The sequence below is a fragment of the Schistocerca nitens genome, chromosome 9 (assembly GCF_023898315.1).
Source record: "Schistocerca nitens isolate TAMUIC-IGC-003100 chromosome 9, iqSchNite1.1, whole genome shotgun sequence".
In the NCBI taxonomy this organism is placed as follows: Eukaryota; Metazoa; Arthropoda; class Insecta; order Orthoptera; family Acrididae; genus Schistocerca; species Schistocerca nitens.
The window spans coordinates 115,135,790-115,154,877 of NC_064622.1; the positions used below are offsets into that span (position 1 = coordinate 115,135,790).

General features: G+C 46.2%; 1 protein-coding gene across 2 annotated transcripts in view; it reads right to left on the bottom strand.

Moving 5' to 3' along the window:
* LOC126202929 (mitogen-activated protein kinase-binding protein 1) overlaps window positions 1–19,088 on the bottom strand; it is a 939,171-nt gene that overhangs the window by 842,799 nt on the left and 77,284 nt on the right. The gene's annotated exons all lie outside the window — the stretch shown is intronic.

A 19,088-nucleotide genomic window follows, 5' to 3' on the forward strand; every position in this document is an offset into this window, starting at 1 on the left:
TTTAAAAACCATTATTAATTGTAATAATTACGTGAATAATCCCAGAAGTAAGGTGGTCTATTTTTTGATAAGCACAGAACTCTGTTTGTGTGGCAGTTCGTCACAATGTTATGAAGAGTGCTTCAAGCGCTGTGTATAAATATGCGCAAGCCGCGCTGAGGCGCTCAGTCTCGGCTTGGCAGCCGTTGAGAATGGAACTGCGACGGCACCAGTAAACATGTAAATTGGTCACCAACGCTATGCACATGTTCTTTTTATTAAATGATGTAATTTTATTGTTTTGATTATACGAAATTATGTTTTAAAAACCGGAAATTTAGAACAGCATTTTGTAAAAAAAATGATTTCTTAGTGTAAGTTTTATCACAAGTTTCCAAAAATTGAAATTTATGATTTTTAAGGCTGGTTGCGATGGGGGTCTGGGGCTGTATGATTGAAAAAGAAGAGGTGCGTTCCAGTACATAAAATTTTAAAAATTAAGCACTGTGCCTACCTATGGTAGCAATCAAAAATATCATGACAGCTGTAGACTGCGTGAAGATTATTGCGGACCGCATGCATCCTTTTCATGTTTGATGTCTTCCCCAACGATGACAGAATATTCCAGCAGGATAAAAGTCCGTGGCAAGAAGTCAGAATCGTGCTACAGTGGTCTGAGGACCATGGTAGTGAACTCACGTTCATGTCGACCACGAAGCTCACCTGATCTGAACCTGATGGAACACGTCTGGGGCGCTATTGGACGCCAACTCTGCGACCGCAAACCATTTGCCCTAATTCATGGGATTTGTGTGACCTATGCGTAAACAAACCTACCAAGGACTTGAGTCCATGGAGCGCATCATCGGTGCAGTATTACGTTCCAAAGGTGGACCAACGCGCTATTAAGCAGGTGGTCATAACGTTTTGGCTCATCAGGGTACCAGCGGATATGGGAATCCATGCAGATTCGGCTACTCAAAAGTCATATTAACGTGACCGCCGCCTGTGTTCGACGTCAACGTACAATAACCACTCTTAGACGGCAGTATATAAAACGTGTCGAGGGTACGCGCAAAAACAGTGTTGTCGTTATGCGGAAACGGAGTCGTTTAAAAGGGCTCGATCACTTGCTTCCGAGCCAAAGACGTAATTACTAAGGGTAAATTTGTAAACTGTTCACGTGCCGCTGCGGTTAAAATATACTGTGCATGGCAAAATGGCACTATCCAAAAACGACGACGAGGCAGCCGTGGTGCACCACGGATCATAGATGACTTGGGTGAACGACGGCTGAAGAAATGTGTACGGTCGAATAGGCGTGCAACTGTTGAGCGACTGACGACCCAGATGAACCCAGGGACTACCAACAGTGTCTCCTCAACCATCATTCACCAAACGTTGATGCGTATGAGTCTCCGCGGTAGGCACCATGTTGATCCACCTTTGCTGACTGCTATTCACCAGTAAAGAAGGCTGCACGCCAATACCACAACTGGACGTCCATTGAGTGGTGACAGGTGTCCTTTTTCAAATGATTCATGTATTACGGTCCATCGAACAGATGGCCGTTGTCGTGTGTGGCTTTGAACATCTGAGAGCAATCACTCTGAATGCATTATGGTAGTGCCATTGCTTGGGTGACCTCATTATTCTGAAAGCCACAACGGATCAACAAAAGTATTCATGTATCCTTAGGGACCATGTCCATGCGTACATGAACGATGGCATCTATCAACAGGACAACGCAATGCGGCTCACAGCTTGTAATATACACTATGTGATCAAAAGTATCCGGACACCTGGCTGTAAATGACTTACAAGTTCGTGGTGTCCTCCATCGGTAATTCTGGAATTCAGTATGGTGTTGCCCCATCCTTTCCTTGATGACAGCTTCCACTCTCGCAGGCACACGTTCAATCAGGTGCTGGAAGGTTTATCGAGGAATGGCAGCCCATTCTTCACGTAGTGCTGCACTGAGGAGAGGTATAGATGTCGGTCGGTGAGGCCTGGCACGAAGTCGGCATCCAAAAATGTGTTCTATAGGATTCAGGTCAGGGTCTGTACAGGCCAGTCCATTACAGGGTTGTCATTGTCGTGTAACCACTCCACCACAGGCCGTGCACTATAAACAGATGCTCGATCGTGTTGAAAGATGCATTCACCATACCCAAATGGCTCTTCGACAGTGGGAAGTAAGAAGGTGCTTAAAACATCAATGTAGGCCTGTGCTGTGATAGTACCACGCAAAACAACAAGGGGTGCAAGCCCCCTCCGTGAAAAACACGACCACAACATAACATCACCGCCTCAGAATTTTACTGTTGGCACTACACACGCTGGCAGATGACGTTCACCGGGCATTCGCCATACCCACACCCCGCCTTCGGATCGCCACATTGTGCACCGTGATTCGTGACTACACACAACGTTTTTCCACGGCTCAATCGTCCAGTGTTTACGCTCCTTACACCAAGCGAGGCGTCGTTTGCCATTTACCGGCATGATGTGTAGGTTACGAGCACGACGACGACATTAACGTTTTCTCACCTCCAGCCTAACTGCCATAGTACTTGCACTGGATCCTGATGCAGTTTGGAATTCCTGTGTGACGGTCTGGATAGATATCTGCCTATTACACATTACGACCCTCTTCAACTGTCGGCGGTCTCTGTCAGTCAACAGACGAGGTCGGCCTGTACGCTTTGTACTTATTCTTTCACGTTTCCACTTCACTATCACGTCGGAAACAGTGGACCTCCGGATGTTTAGGATTGTGGAAATCTCGCGTACAGACGTATGACACAAGTGGCACCCAATCACCTGTTCACGTTCGAACACCGTGAGTTGCGCGAAGCGCCCCATTCTGCTCTCTCACTATGTCTAATGACAAGTGAGATCGGTGATATGGAGTACCTGGCAATAGGTGGTAAATCAATGTGTTAATATGAAAAACGTAGGTTTCTGGGGCTGTCCGGATACTGAAAATCACAGTGTACGTGTGTGGTTCGAAGAGCACCAAGATGCGTTTAATATACTCCCCTGGCCACCAAGCTCCCGCCGGCCGGTGTGGCCGAGCGGTTCTAGGCACTTCAGTGTGGAACCGTGCGACCGCTACGGTCGCAGGTTCGAATCCTGCCTCGGGCATGGATGTGTGTGATGTCCTTAGGTTAGTTACGTTGAAGTAGTTCTAAGTTCTAGGGGACTGATGACCTCAGATGTTGAGTCCGATAGTGCTCAGAGCCATTTGAACCATTTGAACGAAGCTCCCCGGATTCAAGCCCAAGCCAGAATCTGTGCAACCACCTCGATCGGGCTATTCCCGCAACGGGTCCTTAACCAAGAAACCGAACGTAGCTGGCCACGGCGCTGGAGTCGGCATGGGTCCACATCCCTGCCGGTAGCTTCCGCAACGTCGTTTACTCTCTTCCTGCAGATCCCTCAGCGGCCCGCGCTGCAAAAGGTGGTTATTCAGGATTTTGGGAGGTGGTCACATTAACATGGCTGGACAGTGTAATACAGTTGAGTTATCGTTGGTTTTGCCACCTGTCCTTAATTTATGTGAAACAGAATAGTGCTACAGTAGACAGGACTTACGAGAAGATGTTGCGTGTGTAGACTGCCGCGTAAGCGGCAGTGCGTGAACAAAGCAGTGAGGACGACGGGCCTGCCAACGCGGAGCGCGTCTGTTATAAATACTGCGCCGCTCGCCTGCCACCTCTTGCCATTTCCACGCCGCCGTGGCCGCGTCGCCTACAGAAGCGAGTCACGAATGCAGGTCGGCTCCTCGCTTCCGCCCGCCGCCGGTGCAACCTTTGTACACTACTGGGCATTAAAATTGCTACACCACGAAGACGACATCCTAAAAAAGCGAAATTTAACCGACATAAAGAAGATGCTGTGATATGCAAATGATTAGCTGGTGGCGACAACTACAAAGTGCTGACATGAGGAAAGTTCCCAGCCGATTTCTCATACACAAACAGCAGTTGACCGGCGTTGCCTGATGAAACGCTGTTGTGATGCGTCGTGTAAGAAGGAAAAATGCGTACCATCACGTTTCCGACTTTGATAAAGGTCGGATTGTAGCCTATCGCGATTGCGGTTTATTGTATCGCGACATTGTTGCTCGCGTTGGTCGAGATCCAATGACTGTTAGCAGAATGTGGAATCGATGGGTTCAGGAGGGTAATACGGAACGCCGTGCTGGATCCCGACGGCCTCGTATCACTAGCAGTAGAGATAACAGACATCTTATCCGCATGGCTGTAACGGATCGTGCAGCCACGTCTCCATCCCTGAGTCAACAGTTGGTTGGGGACGTTTGCAAGACAACAACCATCTGCACGAACAGTTCGACGACGTTTGCAGCAGCATGGACTATCAGCTCGGAGGCCATGGCTGCGGTTACCCTTGACACTGCATCACAGACAGGAGCGCCTGCGATGGTGTACTCGACGACGAACCTGGATGCACGAATGGCAAAACGTCATTTTTTCGGATGAATCCAAGTTCTGTTTACAGCATCATGATGGTCGCATCCGTGTTTGGCGACATCGCGGTAAACGCACATTGGAAGCGTGTATTCGTCATCGCCATACTGGCGTGTCACCCTGCGTGGTGGTATGGGGTGCCATTGGTTACACGTCTCGATCACCTCTTGTTCGCATTGACGGCACTTTGAACAGTGGACGTTACATTTCAGATGTGTTACGACCCGTGGCTCTACCCTTCATTCGATCCCTGCGAAACCCTACATTTCAGCAGGATAATGCACGACCGCATGTTGCAGTTCCTGTACGGGCCTTTCTGGATACAGAAAATGTTCGACTGCTGCCCTGGCCAGCACATTCTCCAGATCTCTCACCAACTGAAATCGTCTGTTTAATGGTGGACGAGCAACTGGCTCGTCACAATACGCCAGTCACTACTCTTGATGAAGTGTGGTATCGTGTTGAAGCTACATGGGCAGCTGTACCTGTACACGCCATCCAAGCTCTGTTTGACTCAATGCCCAGGCGTATCAAGGCCTTTATTACGGCCAGAAGTGGTTGTTCTGGGTACTGATTTCTCATGATCTATGCACCCAAATTGCGTGAAAATGTAATCACATGTCAGTGCTAGTATAATATATTTATCCAATGAATAGCTGTTTATCATCTGCATTTCATCTTGGTGTAGCAATTTTAATGGCCAGTAGTGTAGTTCGCTGTCATTTGGAATAGAGGCTGTTTTCTGTCGCATCTCACCTTTCACTGACTGCACAAAGATGCGGATTCGGAGTCAGTTTAGAGTGAACTGCGACCGCTATTCGCCTTTCCTTTAGAGTGCTAAATACATTTCAAAAGATGTAACTTAGTTCACAATGCTGGGATGTGCACGTAAAGCCCCGGGTTTGCACGGTGCCAGGCACTGCCGGAAAAGATACATCGCCCTATAGTACTGTTCAGTGGCACCACGGTGTAATACGTCCACACTGAGGGGAAGCACAATTACTGACTCATTTGCCACGCTAATCAGCGATCAGACGGCACTCGGGAGGTCTGTCTGTGACTCTGCAGACAGTTACTGTTCTGAGTTTAGAGGTGAATAGTGTTCGCAACATTCATTCTAGGGTACAACCATACCCCACAGACAAGTAGGTATTCCTGTTGAACAGCTTCAACAATTTGAACAATTTTCTGTGGGTCTGTGGTCCGGAAGCTGGATGGACGTATCGACGAAATGCAGCACACGTTGAGCGCATTCTATTGGTAGTGAGACGCTGCTTTCAACAGTGGTCTGTGAAACATTCCCACACCATAGACCAGGTTCTGCATGTCATCGTACTACATCTATCTACATCTGCGTGGTTACTCTGCTATTCACAATTAAGTGCCTGGCAGAGGGTTCAATGAACCACCTTCAAGCTGTCTCTCTACCGTTCCACTCTCGAACGGCACGCGGGAAAAATGAGCACTTAAATTTTTCTGTGCGAGCCCTGATTTCTCTTATTTTATCGTGATGATCATTTCTCCCTATGTAGGTGTATGCCAACAGAATTTTTCGCAATCGGAGGAGATTCATGAGAATATCCCGTTCCAACGAAAAACGCCATTGTTTTAATAATTGCCACTCCAATTCACGTATCATGTCTGTGAAACTATCTTCCCTATTTCGCGATAATACAAAGCGAGTTGCCCTTCTTTGTACTTTTTCGATGTCATCCGTCAGTCCCACCTGATGCGGATCCCACACCGCACAGCAATACTCCAGAATAGGGCGGACAAGCGTGGTGTAAGCAGTCTCTTTAATAGATCTGCTGCACCTTCTAAGTGTTCTGCCAACGAAGCGCAGTCTTTGGTTTGCTCTACCCACAATATTATCTATGTGATCGTTCCAATTTAGGTTATTTGTAATTTTTATCCTTAAGTATTTAGTTGAATTTACAGCCTTCAGATTTGTGTGACTTATCACGTAATGGAAATTTAGCTGATTTCTTTTAGTACTCATGTGAATAACTTCACACTTTTCCTTAATCAGGGTCAATTGCCACTTTTCGCACCATACAGATGTCTTATCTAAATCATTTTGCAAGTCGTTTTGATCATCTGATGACTTTACACGACGGTAAATGACAGAATCATCTGCAAACAATCTAAAGCGGCTGCTCAGATTGTCTCCCATGTCGTTAATGTAGATCAGGAACAACAGAGGGCCTATAACACTTCCTTGGGGAACGCCGGATATTAGTTCTGTTTTACTCGATGACTTTCCGTCTATTACTACGAACTGTGACAGACGCACATCAAGATCGACGCACCGTTCGAGTAGAGCTGGCCGACCGATCATCATCATCATCATCATCATCATCATCATCATCACCATCATCACCATCACCGTCATCATCATCCTCCAGGGAAGAAATCCGGACACATGGTGCACTTACTTTGTCATCATGAACCATTAGCAACCGTCTGCCTGCAGCAGAATTACGATCACATGCGCCTCTGCCCAGTTTACAACTGACATCACGACACTGCCAAGCATGGCTACTCTGGTGTCGTGAAACAGTTGATTCGAGAGTACAACGGATCTCTGTTGTCTTCAGTGATGAGAGCAGGTTCTGTCTGTTTGCGAGTGGTGGACGCACACGTGTATGACGTAGACCTGGTGAGCTGATTATTCTAGGGCGCATTCGCCCACGACAAACACAAGTCCCATCAGAAGTATCATGGTATTGGGGGGGGGGGGGGGGGAAGCATCAGTTACAACTCGCGGTGAGATTTAATGTTTCCACAGTGTGAAGTAACCAGTGCACACTAAACTTCACAGGCCGCCGTTCCTTCGCCAGGGACGTGATGTGCATTTTCAACAGGGCAGTGCACGACCATATACGGCTGCTGCGACGCAACGTGCTTTTCGTGGTATACAACTGCCCTGACCAGCAAGATCAACAGATACATCGCCAAATGAACACGTATGGGACATGGTGAAGCAGCAACTCGCTTCCTATAAAAACCATTGCCGAACTGCAACAAAGGTGTACGATTCTTGGAACAACATATCGCAGGATGTCATTCGGTACCTTTGTGATCGTTCGCATGCGAGAATATACACCCGTGCCGCCGTCATTTGGGGGCACACTGTGTTGTATTGATGCGACTATTTGGGCTCCCTTTACTGTGATAGGTGTTTCGTTTGCGTTCAGTTTACCGTATACTCCTACAATGATGAACTAGCTTTCACCTCAATAAAGTGACCTCCTCTATAAGAGCGCTGCATTTTTTTTTCCTCTAGCAAGTGAGGGAGCGATTCGGTGGCAATGCTTTAAATTTCCATTCGTGCGCATTTCGATATGGTTCGATGTAGCGTGTGAGCATCACGTGCTGCAGTACATTGCTCAATTACACGGAGGACGGCGCCAATAACGATATCGCCCATTTCCTCCTACATTGTGGCGCATGTTGCCTGGCAGCGCTTCTACTGTTCGGGATGACCACTGGGAATATTATATCTCTCTATTCGTTGCATTCGTCAATGTTCAACAGGGCTTAATAACACCTTCGAGTGCTTGCTGTAATGCTTCCAGTATGTCGAGCGCTATTGTTGCTGAAGTCTCCAATCCAAAGACTGGTTTGATATAGCTCTTCATTCTAATCTATCCAGTGCAGATCTCTTTATTTGTGCGTAATTAACACAACCCAAATTCACTTGGAGCTGTTACAACGCTAAAAGACAGCGCTGACTTCGAAATATTCACGTAAAAGTTACTGTTCAGTTTTCTTTCTCAAGCTGAAGACGTAACCGTTCAGTTCTTCGCCAGTTTTTGCGTTAAATCATAATTTATTAAAATGCACGCAGCTGGTTGGACCAAGAAAAATCACTGATTAAACGTATACTTTATTCCGAAATGTCTGCGCGCCAGCATTGCTCCATCAGAAAGACACCAAAGTAAAATGTAACTTGACCCCTCGCAACCTGTCCTGCTTGTGCCACAGTACCAAAACAAAGTAGTCACCTCCAAAGACGAAACACTTTTTACGAGTTTACACATTCTGGCATTATAAAATGAATTACTACGGATTTAAATATTACTTTAAATGTTCTTAATAATATGTAATTCACTTTCTCTCCGTCTTCAGGCCACGAGTGGCCTACCGGGACCATCCGAACGCCGTGTCATCTTCAGTGGAGGATGCGGATAGGAGGAGCGTGGGGTCAGCACACCGCTCTCCCGGTCGTTGTGATGGTATTCTTGACCGAAGCCGCTACTATTCGGTCGAGTAGCTCCTCATTGGCATCGCGAGGCTGAGGGCACCTCGAAAAATGGCAACTGCGCATGGCGGCCAGGATGGTCACTCATCCAAGTGCCGACCACGCCCGACAGCCCTTAACTTCGGTGATCGCACGGAAACCGGTGTAGCCACTGCGGCAAGCCTGTTGCCAAGCGTGTAACAGCCAACCCTGAATATTATTTTATTCTTACGATTGTATTCAAGACCTCTGTCCTCTAAGAATGTATATTACTCTTTTTCACAGGGTACATTGGTCTGATGATGATCTTGTAAGCAATCGAAACCGGTCACCAAATAAAAAAATTATATGCGATGACGACTAGTTTTATTGAAATTCCTTTATATTGTCTTTGAGTTCTTCACAGTCTCTGGAATTCTGTTGCTACAAGTTAAAGATGTTGTAACGTTATTCTGCTTGCTCTAGTCAAGCCATGGTCCACCTCTACAAGTTCAAACTCCCCCCCCCCTCCTCCCCCCTCTTCCACCAACTCTTCCATCCACTACCAAGTTAACAGTTCCTTGATGTGTAAGGATGTGTCATGTCAACCTATGGCTTCTTTCCGTTAGGTTGCGCCATACAGCTCCATTTTCTCCGATTCGATTTACTACCTCTTTGTTAGTTATCCGATATACCCATTTAATCGTCGGCCGCGGTGGTCTAGCGGTTCCAGGCGCTCAGTCCGGAACCGCGCGACTACTGCGGTCGCAGGTTCGAATCCTGCCTCGGGCATGGATGTGTGTGGTGTCCTTAGGTTAGTTAGGTTTAAGTAGTTCTAAGTTCTAGGGGACTGATGACCACAGATGTTAAGTCCCATAGTGCTCAGAGCCATTTGAACCATTTTTTGAACCCATTTAATCTTCAGCATTAGTCTGTAGCACAAAATTTCAGAAGTTTCTGTTCCCCTTTTATCTGTGCCGTTTTTATCGTTCATGTCTCATCTTCATGTAAAACTACAACTAGGACCAGTAAGACTTCCTAACATTTCAATTTATATCCGATGTTAACAAATTTCAGTCTACATTATTTTTACATCTCCTCTACTTCTGCTAGCGTCAGTGATTTTGCTGCCCAAATAACAAAACTCATCTATCAACTTTAGTGTCTCACTTCGTAATCTGATTTCCAGAGTATCACGCGATTTAACAGGAATACATTTCATTACCCTTGTTTCATTTTTGTTAACATTCATCTTATAACCTCTTTTCAAGACATTAGCTAGACCGCTAAATTGCCCTTCCAAATCCTCTGTCGTCTCTCGCAGAATTACAATTGCAGCTACAAACCTGATTGTCCCCATTTATACTTCTTGGACTTTAATTCCCTATCCAAATTTCTGTTTAGTTTCTTGTACTGCATGTCCAGTGTATGGACTGAGTAACATGAGGGATAGACTACAATCCTGTCTCACTCCTTTCTCAAATATTGTTTCCTTTTTTCGTTCGACTGTTATAATGGCAGTCTGGTTTCCGCACAAATTTTAGACAAGCTTACCCTTCCTTCAGAATTACAGAGGGTATTCCAGAGATAGCCACAAGGTTTTTCTACATCTGAAATTGCTATAAATACAGGTTTGATTTCTTTCAATGTAAGTTCTAGGGGAGTCGTGGGGAAGGCGCTGGCTGCTTCGTGTATTTTCACATTTTTCAACAGGCAGGCGTCTCCCAGACGTTCCATTCGTCTGTAAACGTATTCGTGTTAGTATTTTGCAACAAATACGTATTACACTACCAAGATACTCCATTCTAAAGTGCGCTACCAGTGAAACAGCCACTGAGAACCCAGATAGCAACTGTCGACCAGCAAAAGGGCTGTCAACCAGCACCAATGGCGACATGTTGAACGCAACAGTTCTTCATGCTATTCCTCGTATCTCTCTTCACAATAATATCAGCTCGTTCCATCACCCTGAGTCGTCGTTGCACAAGACTGAGGTTATCGCTTCGCTCTAGATAGAAGCGCGAGTCGTCAATGAAGAGGACGATATAACTTTCAAATTGTGAATGAGAAGTTCCCCATCACTATATCAGCCTTAAACTTCACTGCAGTATTGTAAACCAGGTGCAAGCATAGTGTCACGTTTCTAGCGCAAAATCTGATGCCAAATTTTCTTGAATTTGTGTTGCTACCGTTCGTAGCTATTGAAGCATATGGTTATCCACACGCGCGATTGTCCGTTGGTATGGTCTTGTACCAAGCCTGTGTACCTCCATTTGACCACAGATTCAATCCTCACTTCGAGCAGGTTAATCACACTCAGACAACTGTAGTAGTTATGTCCTCGACGTATATTTGACAATCGATCCCTTGAAGTCCCTTTACAATAAAATGTTAGATAATAGCCTCGACTCTGGTGGGATATGTTTAATTTTTGTGCGTTATCCGCTAAGAATCGCGAAGGTTAGCACGTACAAATGATCCGAGAAGCACAAAGAAGTATTGGTTACGTTGCACCCTAACACGAATACATATATGGTGCTATAATTTATATTTTATCCCCTATATTTAAAACAAATATCGTCAGCATATTTATGGTAATATCATAGAGTTCAAGGTTAATTTTAATGTCAGCAGAGAAGAAACACCAAAGTGAGTGAGTGTATGTGTGTGTGTGTGTGTGTGTGTGTGTGTGTGTGTGAAGTCGGCACTATAATGTTGCTTCTTTTTTCACTTATTTCATTCCATTTTCAACCAACGATAACCAAATTGTGCTAGTAACTTCCCAAAAGTGTCTTTTCTAAAGGAAAATTTAGTCGATAATTTTAACGTTAGCCACTTTCGCAAAGTAAACTATCATCTACTATTTGCTGGATTTCATTTGGAAAGTGCGAAATACAGCGGTCGTGGTGTAATCAGCACTGACAGTTGGCTTGTACATCATGAAACCGAATATCGCACTGGACTAAATCGACAGCGCTCTATCGAATGGATACATTTTCCGCTGAGAATGGAGAGTCGCATTAAACACGCGATGAGGAGGAGCAGTATTTACTCGGGCAGGCAACATTTTCATATTACAAAAACGAACAGAAAACATGTTCGTAAACAGCAGAGAAAATGCGCCCTGACGATTTTTAAGAAAGACACTACTAGGTATAACATTATACCAGAACATAACATATTAATACTACGCTGTTTCTGGTTCAAATACAGTATTAAATTTATTTCAGTTTTCATACCTGAAATCGATTCTGATATCTTCTAAATAATTCCAACAATAAAAAGGATTTTCGCGATTTCTCATTAAAATGGAAATGAATAAACAAAATGCTTAATGGATAATGCTGTATTAATTCGTAAAATTAATTTAACACAGTCCTACAAAGTTTCCAACGTTAACAACCGGCACCAATGACCCATAGTGCCATTTCGAAAGCTGAGCTAGAACATCTCCGATTACTTTTCTCAGGGTACATGCACGCATCCCACACGTATTTATCCACCGCGAACAAAGCGACAAAGGCCTTCCGACCTAATTTTGAGTTGACGAATGCGTCAATATAGCGAACCAGCTAATCAGTAGCTGTTTTCCAAGGAACTTGCTCATTCCTTTAATCCAGTTAATACTGTTGTATCGATTAAACAGTCGATTGGTGGGAAGGCAGCAGCCGAAGCTCGAAAGGTACCTAGAGTCGATGTGGTTGTCGTCTTACGCACGTCGCAGCAATAAATGAGCTGGAAATGAGCCTAGTCGAGTCAGTAGCTGCCCGGGAGGTGGGAACAATGGGACGCTGCGTCGTGCGAACGTCCAGCGACGTGGCCGGCGGTCCAGCACGCATTATCGCGACACGTACCACAGCTAACGCGAGACAACGCTCAGCTCGTTCTCCTCGCCCAAAGACACCTGTTTCATGCCAGTATGTCCAACGCGTCACAGTTTCGGAACAAGTCCGTTAGTGCCGAAGTGGTTACAACTATAAAGTAAACGAAAAATAAATATTCGTAGTTACATGCAGATGACTAATCTGCAATTCACACTTAAGTGCTTGGCAGACGGTACCTTGCGACTACTATTATACCGTTCCACTCTCTAATAGTGCATTAAGCAAATGAAAGCTTAAATCTTTCTGTACGAGCTATGGTTTCTCTTACTTTAACACGATTGTCATTTCCCGCTATGTAGGTTGGCGTCAATAAAATATTTTCGCATACAGAGGTAACAGTTGGCGTTTAAAATTCCGTGAAAAGATCTCGCCGCAACGGGAAATGCCTTTGTTTAAACGACTGCCCCTCCAACTCCGTTATAATATCCGTGATACACTCTCCTCTATTTCGTGATAATACACTCCTGGAAATGGAAAAAAGAACACATTGACACCGGTGTGTCAGACCCACCATACTTGCTCCGGACACTGCGAGAGGGCTGTACAAGCAATGATCACACGCACGGCACAGCGGACACACCAGGAACCGCGGTGTTGGCCGTCGAATGGCGCTAGCTGCGCAACATTTGTGCACCGCCGCCGTCAGTGTCAGCCAGTTTGCAGTGGCATACGGAGCTCCATCGCAGTCTTTAACACTGGTAGCATGCCGCGACAGCGTGGACGTGAACCGTATGTGCAGCTGACGGACTTTGAGCGAGGGCGTATAGTGGGCATGCGGGAGGCCGGGTGGACGTACCGCCGAATTGCTCAACACGTGGGGCGTGAGGTCTGCACAGTACATCGATGTTGTCGCCAGTGGTCGGCGGAAGGTGCACGTGCCCGTCGACCTGGGACCGGACCGCAGCGACGCACGGATGCACGCCAAGACCGTAGGATCCTACGCAGTGCCGTAGGGGACCGCACCGCCACTTCCCAGCAAATTAGGGACACTGTTGCTCCTGGGCTATCGGCGAGGACCATTCGCAACCGTCTCCATGAAGCTGGGCTACGGTCCCGCACACCGTTAGGCCGTCTTCCGCTCACGCCCCAACATCGTGCAGCCCGCCTCCAGTGGTGTCGCGACAGGCGTGAATGGAGGGACGAATGGAGACGTGTCGTCTTCAGCGATGAGAGTCGCTTCTGCCTTGGTGCCAATGATGGTCGTATGCGTGTTTGGCGCCGTGCAGGTGAGCGCCACAATCAGGACTGCATACGACCGAGGCACACAGGGCCAACACCCGGCATCATGGTGTGGGGAGCGATCTCCTACACTGGCCGTACACCACTGGTGATCGTCGAGGGGACACTGAATAGTGCACGGTACATCCAAACCGTCATCGAACCCATCGTTCTACCATTCCTAGACCGGCAAGGGAACTTGCTGTTCCAACAGGACAATGCACGTCCGCATGTATCCCGTGCCACCCAACGTGCTCTAGAAGGTGTAAGTCAACTACCCTGCCCAGCAAGATCTCCGGATCTGTCCCCCATTGAGCATGTTTGGGACTGGATGAAGCGTCGTCTCACGCGGTCTGCACGTCCGGCACGAACGCTGGTCCAACTGAGGCGCCAGGTGGAAATGGCATGGCAAGCCGTTCCACAGGACTACATCCAGCATCTCTACGATCGTCTCCATGGGAGAATAGCAGCCTGCATTGCTGCGAAAGGTGGATATACACTGTACTAGTGCCGACATTGTGCATGCTCTGTTGCCTGTGTCTATGTGCCTGTGGTTCTGTCATTGTGATCATGTGATGTATCTGACCCCAGGAATGTGTCAATAAAGTTTCCCCCTCCTGGGACAATGAATTCACGGTGTTCTTATTTCAATTTCCAGGAGTGTATGAATTGAGCTACCGTTGTTTGGACTTTTTCTATGTCCTACGTCAGTTTAATCCGGTAAGCATCTCATACTGCACAGCAACACTGTAGCAGGGACTGACAAGCGTGTAACCGTCACAATGTTGAATGGAAGCATGCAAACGTGCATGCATTGAGTTGTACAGGTTACGGATGTCAGTTTGCGGGATGGAGTTCTATCCATGTTGCACTCAGTCCTCAATACAGGGACGGTTACTACTGATTGTGGATGAAGCTGGGGTTGTCGTCTGATGATGTCCCATATGTGCTCGACTGGAGAGAGATCTGATGATATAGCAGGCAAAGCAAAACATGTCGGGACTCTGTAGAGCACGCTGGGTTACAATAGCTGTATGTGGGCGAGTATTATCCAGTTGGAAAACTCCCCCTGGAACGTTCGTGAATGGCAGCACATGAGATCGAATCACAAGATTGGCGAACAATTTTGCTGTAACGGTTAGTGGGACAACCACGAGGGTGCTCCAGGAGTCATACGAAATTGCACCTCAGACGATAACTCCGGGTGTAGGTGCCGTGTGTCCGGCACGCAAACAGGCTGGGTGTGGGTCCTCAACTGGTCACCTTCGAACCAACACACAGTCGTCACTGGCACGCCGAAAATGATGGTTGTCCATTTCGGTAGCGCCACGTGACCGTCCGGAGCCCGGTCTCCTAGAGACCGTACATTCCCGCGACCACTACTAACTGCAGTCATGTACAGTGCCTATTCCTGCCAAGTCTCTCTGCAATATCGCAGAAGGAACATCCAGCTACTCATAGTCCTATTACATGGCCTCGTTCAAACTTAGTGAGGTGTCGATACTGGCTTCTTTGTCGCTTTAAAGGCATTCTACATCATCGCAACCCATCACGTCCAATCGCAAAGGCTCATTACAGCGTGTATTTAAAGCAAACCAGATTTGTATTCTCATAGTGACGCTACTCTTAAACGACTGGTGCAAAATTTGAACAAACATCATCTTTCAGACGCAGAAACACGGTTACCAACTTTCGTTTATGTTGCACAGCTACTTGTTGGCGTTGTGCTTTTTTTTCATTTTATTTGTCGCGGCGTTGACGTATTTTTGTCCCACGCCTGTAACTTCTTATTCGCAAAGTAGCTAGAATTGGAAGATATGAGCCTTTTGGCACACTATTTGCATGTTTTCGTTGTTGTGTTCTTCAGTCCTGAGACTGGTTTGATGCAGCTCTCCATGCTACTCTATCCTGTGCAAGCTTCTTCATCTCCCAGTACTGACTGCAACCTACATCCTTCTGAATCTGCTTAGTGTATTCATCTCTTGGTCTCCCTCTACGATTTTTACCCTCCACGGTGCCCTCCAATGATAAATTTGTGATCCCTTGATGCCTCAGAACATGTCCTACCAACCGGTCCCTTCTTCTTGTCAAGTTGTGCCACAAACTTCTTTTCGCCAATTCTATTCAATACATCCTAATTAGTTATGTGATCTACCCATCTGATCTTCAGCACCACATTTTGAAAGTTTCTATCTCTTCTTGCCCAAACTATTTATCGTCCACGTTTCACTTCCATACATGGCTACACTCCATACAAATACTGTCAGAAACGACTTCCTGACACTTAAATCTATACTAGATGTTAACAAATTTCTCTTCTTCAGAAACGCTTTCCTTGACATTGCCAGTCTACATTTTATATACTCTCTACTTCGACCATCATCAGTTATTTTGCTCACCAAATAGCAAAACTCCTTTACTACTTTAAGTGTCTCATTTCCTAATCTAATCCCCTCAGCATCACCCGATTTAATTTGACTACATTCCATTATCCTCGTTTTGCTTTTGTTGATGTTCATCTTATATCCTCCTTTCAAGACACTGTCCATTCCGTTCAACTGCTCTTCCAAGTCCTTTGCTGTCTGACAGAATTACAATATCATCGGCGAACCTCAAAGTTTTTATTTCTTCTCCATGGGTTTTAATACTTACTGCGAACTTTTCTTTTGTTTCCTTTACTGTCTGCTCAATATACAGATTGAATACGGGGAGAGGCTACAACCCTGTCTCACTCCTTTCCCAACCACTGCTTCCCTTTCATGCCCCTCGACTCTTATAACTGCCATCTGCTTTCTGTACAAATTGTAAATAGCCTTTCGCTCTCCGTGTTTTACCCCTGCCACCATTAGATTTTGAAAAAGAGTATTCCAGTCAACATTGTCAAAAGCCTTCCCTAAGTCTACAAATGCTAGAAACGAAGGTTTGCGTTTCCTTAATCTTTTTTCTAAGATAAGTCGTAAGGTTAGTATTGCCTCACGTGTTCCGACATTTCTGCGGAATCCAAACTGATCTTCGCCGAGGTCGGCTTCTACGTTTTTCCATTCGTCTGTAAAGAATTCGCGTTAGTATTTTGCAGCTGTGACTTATTAAACTGATAGTTCGGTAATTTTCACATCTGTCAACACCTGCTTTCTTTGGGATTGGAATTATTATATTCTTCTTGAAGTCTGAGGGTATTTCGCCTGTCTCATACATCTTGCTCACCAGATGGTAGAGTTTTGTCAGGACTGGCTCTCCCAAGGCCGTCAGTAGTTCCAATGGAATGTTGTCTACTCCCGGGGCCATGTTTCGACTCAGGCCTTTCAGTGCTCTGTCAAACTCTTCACGCAGTATCGTATCTCCCATTTCATCTTCATCTACATCCTCTTCCATTTCCATCATATTGCCCTCAAGTACAGCTATCAGCAACTGTTGCTTCAATTTCCCCTCAAATCATTAATTACCTTTATCTTAATTACCCTGATTACTTTAAAGCAAAACTACGCCTCAGGCTTGCCAGTCAGATGCCTCATTTGTCCTTGTTCCCGCTTTTCGTTTGGCTCTCAATGTTCGGACAAAATTCAGTTGTGTAACGTCCAGAGTGTCTTGTTTCGTTCCGCTCAAATATTTGACAAGGCTTCCGTTTCTCATGTCGGCTGGCAGACAGCCACAGTGTGACATACGACAAGCCCCGTGCAGACGTGCAGTGCCGCGCTAGCAGTGGCAGCAGACGCGCACACCTGGCGGGTCGCCAGCGCCCATCGACTGCCGCAGTCCATCGCGAGGCGACTCGACGCGGCTATTACCCGTCGGCGCGCCCGGACGCAGTTATTCCGGCCGCCTCGGCGCGTACCTCCAAAATAGCGAGGGAAGACCGCGTCTTGGTGCATTCCGTGGACACGCCGCTGACTCACCGCTGGACCGTCGCCCATCTCCAGGGAGTACTGCCCGCCGTCCGCCTCCCTCGGGACTTCAACAAACTGTTTCACAGCCACACAACTTCCTATGCTTGCAAACCGTAACAATATTTCCTTAAAATGTACTCTAGTTATACAGGGTGTCCAAAAAGTACCCCAAGATATATACAAAATCATAAATTGGAAAATATTACGGAATTGTGGTTTGTTGTTTGGAAAATATTACGGAACTGTGGTTTGTTGTAACGTTTTGAAACTCCCAAAGGCTTTTTTCATTGTGTTCTGCTGCGTATTTGACTTGGAACGCATCGCAATGGCGACACCCCAGAAGAAGATGCAACGTGTCATCTGCTATGTCGAACCCGAAAAGATACAAAAGACGTGAAAACATCTACATCTACATTTATACTCCGCAAGCCACCCAACGGTGTGTGGCGGAGGGCAGTTTACGTGCCACTGTCATTACCAACCTTTCCTGTTCCAGTCGTGTATGGTTCGCGGGAAGAACGATTGCCGGAAAGCCTCTGTGCGCGCTCGAATCTCTCTAATTTTACATTCGTGATCTCCTCGGGAGGTATGAGTAGGGGGAAGCTATATAATCGATACCTCATCCAGAAACGCACCCTCTCGAAACCTGGACAGCAACCTACACCGCGATGCAGAGCGCCTCTCTTGCAGAGTCTGCCACCTGAGTTTGCTAAACATCTACGTAACGCTATCACGCTTACCAAATAATCCTGTGACAAAACGCGCCGCGATTCTTTGGATCTTATCTATCTCCTCTGTCAACCCGACCTGGTACGGATCCCACACTGATGAGCAATACTCAAGTATAGGTCGAACGAGTGTTTTGTAAGCCACCTCCTTTGTTCATGGACTACATTTTCTAAGGATTCTACCAATGAATCTCAACCTGGTACCCACCTTTCCAATAATTAATTTTATATGATCATTCCACTTCAAATCGTTCCGTACGCATACTCCCAGATATTTTACAGAAGTAACTGCTACCAGTGTTTGTTCCGCTATCATATAATCATACAATAAAGGATCCTTCTTTCTATGTATTCGCAATACATTAAATTTGTCTATGTTAAGGGTCAGTTGCCATTCCCTGCACCAAGTGCCTATCCGCTGCAGATCATCTTGCATTTCGCTGCAATTTTCTAATGCTGCAACTTCTCTGTATACTACAGCATCATCCGCGAAAAGCCGCATGGAACTTCCGACACTATCTACTAAGTCATTTATACAATTGTGAAAAGCAATGGTCCCATAACACTCCCCTGTGACACGCCAGAGGTTACTTTAACGTCTGTAGACGTCTCTCCATTGAGAACAACATGCTGTGTTCTGCTTGCTAAAAACTCTTCAGTCCAGCCACACAGCTGGTCTG